The sequence below is a fragment of the Paramormyrops kingsleyae genome, chromosome 25 (assembly GCF_048594095.1).
Source record: "Paramormyrops kingsleyae isolate MSU_618 chromosome 25, PKINGS_0.4, whole genome shotgun sequence".
Classification (NCBI taxonomy): Eukaryota; Metazoa; Chordata; class Actinopteri; order Osteoglossiformes; family Mormyridae; genus Paramormyrops; species Paramormyrops kingsleyae.
The window spans coordinates 34,432,526-34,438,121 of record NC_132821.1 but is presented as its reverse complement, the minus strand read 5'-3'; the positions used below and the strand labels follow the sequence as shown (position 1 = coordinate 34,438,121).

At 42.0% G+C, this 5,596-nt stretch overlaps 1 pseudogene; it reads right to left on the bottom strand.

Annotated features, from left to right (window-relative positions):
* Positions 1-359: 359 nt before the first annotated feature.
* On the bottom strand, positions 360-4,938 carry LOC111832808 (glutathione S-transferase P-like; annotated as a pseudogene).
* Positions 4,939-5,596: the final 658 nt, after the last annotated feature.

Here is a 5,596-nt window from a genome sequence, read left to right as displayed (position 1 = left end):
CAACCAGCCTGGAAATCTATATAAAGTCAGTATCCATACAGTCCCATAATCCTGCACAATGAGACTTTTCCTGTCAGCACCTGATCTGTATACACATGTAAGACAGTCCCTGCCAACAGGGCGCCGCTCTTTTCCTATTTCTTACTGCCGCACTATGAGCCCAGCTCCTCCTAAACCCTCTTCCTCCATTCCCAGAGCAACATCGTTCTCTCTGCCATCCTGACCAAGAGAATGTTTTGTGATGTGCAAGAAAAACATCAACAACACCTAGTAGTAAACAACTCATTTATTCACCTATTTACGTTAAACTGAAAGCTGAGACAACTGTCAGGGAAAATGTTGGACACAAAAAGAACAAACTGACACAGTGACTTCACACATCAGAAGCATCAGCTTCTGCTCGCATGAGGTGCTAATGATTGTAGCTAGTAGCCCTGGTGACAGGAAGTACCCCAACAGTGCTCCACCCCAGGAGTGCATCACTGTTTGCCATTGCCATTGATGGGCAGTTTCTTATAGGAATCAGACTCCATGAATGCTTTGATTTTAGGACGGACAGCTATCTTGTCAACGTAGCTCTTCAAGGCGGAGAAGCTGTCTAGGCAGGGAGGGCTGAGCACCTTCTGGTTAAGCAGGAAGTCAAACAGGTTGTAGTCTGCGTAGGACATCTACAGAAAGACAGAAAAATGGTCTGTTCAAACAATCGTATTGGCCAATCGCTGCCGATCCAATGTTGCGTGTAAGTATCGTGAACTGCTGTTCTTCCTCAGGGATATGAACCTGCAGCTTTTAGTATGCAGGTTCAGATGCTTAAATCACATTGCTGCCCAGAGACATATTATCAAAAGATGGATTAAATCACTTATTGTCAGTAAGCCCCATTTGGCTTACAATAGTCATCGTTTTTCATTATTTACCGTCCTCCTCCCATTATCCTCTATTAATGCACCCAAAAAGCCTTCCTAGGCACCATAACGAAGCCGGGTCGTCATGCAAACAGGGTCAGCAGGTATTTGCCCGTTTAAAGGGGGGGTGCTGTAAGTGTCGCTGCACGTCTTACGGATGGCAAGCCGCCACTCGCATTTCACTGCACGCTCAAATTGCTTTTCATAAAGGAAGGCGACTTAACCTGGAGATTAAACATTCCAAAGTCTCAATTAGAAGCAGAGTCTGGCTTGCAGGCAGGGTATGTTCCCTGAATGCTATTAGTGTTGTACTTTCTGCAGTCTGAACATTTGTCTTATTAGGTTGTTGTAGCTCTTGCTATAATACTGCTTACACTTGCCAGCCTAGCTGCACCTATGCACTATTTAGACAAAAGTATTGGGGCACACCTCTTAATCATTGAATTCAGGTGTTTCATTCATACCCATTGAAATCAAGCACCCAGTCATGCAGTCAGGTTTACAAATGTTTGTGAAAGAATGGATCGTTCTGAAGGGCTCAGTGAGTTCAAGTGGAGTACTGTGATAGTACTGCATCAGATGGAGTGGTGTGAAGCACACCGCCACTGGACTCTGGAGCAGTGGAAACGTGTTCTGTGGAGTGACAAACCACGCTTCTCTGTCTGGCAGTCTGATGGACGAATCTGGGTTTGGCAGATGCCAGGAGAACGTTACCTGTCTGACTGCATTGTGCCAACTGTAAAGTTTGGTGGAGGAGGGATAATGGTATGGGGTTGTTTATCAAGGACTAGGCTTGCCCCCTTAGTTTCAGTGAAGGGAACTCTTAATGCTTCAGCATATCAAGACATTTTGGAGAATTCTGTGCTTCCGCCTTTGTGGGAACAGTTTGGGGAAGGCCCTTTTTGGTTCCAGCATGACTGTGCCCCAGTGAACAAAGCAAGGTCCATAACGACACAGTTGGATGAGTTTAGTGTGTAAGAACTTGACTGGCTCACACAGAGCCCTGACCTCAACCCCATCGGGCACCTTTGGGATGAACCAGAACAGAGATTGCAAGCCAGGCTTTCATGTCCAACATCAGTACCTGACCTCACAAATGTTCTTCTGGATGAATGGACAAAGATCCCACTGACACTCTCCAAAATCTCATGGAAAGCCTCCCCAGAAGAGTGGCAGCTGTTATAGCTGCAAAGGGGGACCCTTTGGGGGGCCCTTTGGGGGACCCTGTCGGCATAATGGCCAGGAGTCCAAATAATTTTGTTCACATAGTGTAAATGTGAAATGATAGAAACTGGAGGAAGACAAAGCAAGAAACAGAAACCTGGTTCTAAATCCTATCCAGGGATATACTAAAGAATCTACATACAGCTGAGCTAGATGGGTGGGGTGGGGGTTTTCATGTTTCCACAAGTTACCTTGTCCCCTACAAGGTAAGGAATCCTGTTGGGCTAGTGGCTCATTTTTTCAAAGTCCTTTATCTGGTCTGGGAGCTCTTTGATGTAACATCTTTGCCATTTTCCTGGGTAGAACAGTCAAGCATCAATACAGTGACTTTTAGCTTTCAGATGTTGCCTAACAATTAACAGTAACACTTAACCTGAAGGGGCGCAAGTAATATAGTATTATGCTATTACTTATGTATTAATTAACCACAATCTAAGTCTTAGTTACATACTGATCTCATGTTAATTCATCATTAATGAATTGTGACGTGTGTTTTATGAAGCAACTACAACATTTGTTATTATATCTGTTAATTCTGTAAACTATTGTAAACTACTGAAGGAACTACTGAATTAACAAGTAATGTATAACACAAGTGAAATACTGATCTCACTTTTGTTCATCATTAATGAATTTTTTATCTGTTAGCTTCTATATTTGTTCATAATTTCTTGATGATTTGTACTTCAGTAGTAACAGAGTTACCATGTGATCGATGACCTACTGTAGACTCCAGAAATACTGGTATGAGGACTTGACATAAAAATCTAGCTACTCATTAGCGTTTAGCATAACTGCCATTCCTAAGGTTTTGTTCAATGCATAGAACTGGACGTTACGTAGTCATAGTAAATCATGCGGATGTATTTAACTCACAGGTCTTTCAAACTATCATTCATCATGTCGATGAGTGAAGCCTCAGAAGGTCCATTATCCCTCCTCCACCAAACTTTACAGTTGGCACAATGCAGTCAGGCAGGTAACGTTCTCCTGGCATCTGCCAAACCCAGACTCGTCCATCAGACTGCCAGACAGAGAAGCGTGGTTTGTCACTCCACAGAACACGTTTCCACTGCTCCAGAGTGCAGTGGCGGTGTGCTTCACACCACTCCATCTGATGCAGTAGAAGAAGGCTAAAACCGTAACAGAAAATGTGAGTGCATGAAATTCATATTGGCTATCACTGTCTGAAGATTACAAAAAACTACACTAATGTGCTAAAGACTTAGGTGGTCGAAGAAAATGTTTAAAGCTATTTTTCTCCATAGAAAGTATATATTTGCTACAGATTATCATATATGCAATTGAGCAATAAAAAATAAGAATTTCTTCTGGCTTCCAAAAACTCAGTGATATCTTGATGGATGACTCCACTGAAGTTCCCAAACCTCTCCTCAGGGGCACCCGAGTCATCCCATGTATTTGTTCAATTTCATCACCAGCTCAATCAATTAATTAACATAATTAGTTTTTTGCCTTGACAGGGTAGCGATTAGCACAAGAAGGCTTTGAAATGGGTAATCTAACACAAACAAAGATCATTTAAACATATTTTTCCTTGACTGCCTAAGACTTTTGCATAGTACTGTATGCCACCTGATGGAGCAGTAAGAGACTGAGACGTGGCTACATTGTTCTGGAGATGAGCACTTTAGCTGGTTACGATGTAGCATCAGCAGATAGAGGCAAGTTCACAGTAAGTACCATGTATGCAGCCAAAGTATCTCAGTATGGCGTTGGACTGGAACAGGACCAAGCTGCCGTCCTCAAATTTCGGAAGCTGGACAAAGAGCTAATAGGTAAAAAAGTTCATTGCTTTAGTTATGAAAGAGTCATTTTCCATGCTGCCTACAAACAGCACTACATTTTCCTTTTCAAATTCCAACTATATCTGAAAAAGTAAAACCGCCAAATAGGAATCTGGAAGATTTATGAGAATTCACCATACAATATATAAAGTAAGACCACCATACAACTCTCTGGAAAATGTATGAGGCTCCACAGAATTCACCTTATAATTTTAAATAAATTTTGTTATATCAAAATTAAATCGGCCATGAACAAAGCAGTTGTACTGTGTTTTCATATACTTATACATATCATTATAAGACATTTCTGTTAATCCGTGGAGAATTACATGTATACACCCCCCAAATCGACAGAATCTCCTTCGGTCAGCATGTGCTTAATTTCCTATGATGACATTCCTTAGTGATGATGCTTGCACAGAAATATGTGCATCATGGCACAGGTGGTAGAAAGGTGATTATCCACTTAAGACAAAGGGGTTTATTAAACAAAACAGAACAAAAAAAAACTCGAGAAATCATAAATTGAGCAAGACCAGAAGTGGGACTAAGAAAGCAGACCTACAAGCAGAGTAACATTCAAAATGGCAGACTGTGGAGCAGGACAACAGCAGGCACTTAAATACACAAATAATGAGGACTAACAAAAGGCAGGTGTGAATCATCAAGACAATTAAGTAATCAAAGAAAAAACAGGACAACGAGCAACAGGTGAAGCTGATTAACAGAACTATAAGCTTATCAGACATCAAAACTAGGAGACCTAAATTAGACACTAGTACTACATGCCAGGAAAGAAACAGTAGGAAGATTGACTCACAGCTGAGGACTAACACTCCAACAGATTACAGCCTTGGTGCCACATGCTCAACCCACTGAGTTATGTGGCAGCCCAGTGAACGAGGAAAACACACAGAATGGCCAGCAACACCTGCTGGCCAAACAGGGACCGAACGCGCAGGACAGGGATGGATGGGCACCGACCCTGATACTCTCATCATCAGTAGACCTTTCCCAGTCCTCACTTTTCCATGCCACTTTGCTGAACTTAAAGTATTTCCCATGAGCAAAATACAGAAAATTGTGTGAAACTGCAAATATTAACCATTTTTTTAAATTCTGAAATTCTTTCTGAAGACACGACATAAAAATAATGTATACAATTCCTCCTGTAGTAATTATTGCCTTCCAGTGTAACTTCAATGGCAATGGAAGATTTAGAGAAACAAATTTTAGGGTGCTTGAATGCAAAATACAAGCTAACCTTAAACGTGTGGCTTGAATGTAAGGTGTGTCACATGCAGGTCAAATTAGCACCAATTCATTGGAAGTGAGGCTTATGTACCTTTATTGCAAGATGGCAAACAGAACCATGTGACCTAGGAACTTTATCGGTGGATGGGAGTGGAGGCAGGTTTAACAAAGGCAGCAGTAGGAATGTAAATAATACAGCTGCCAGTGTCAGTGGGGGGGAAAGTGCTGAATGGGTTACAGGTCATGGAATGGGTTACAGGTCATGGAATGGGTTACAGGTGAGGTCAGGTATCTGGGATTGTGCACGTTTGCAGCCAAGAACACACACACATCTTGTTCAAGCCTTGGTCCAATGTCATCATAACAGAATATGACCAACTACACCGAAGCCAGCAGCTCCTACTG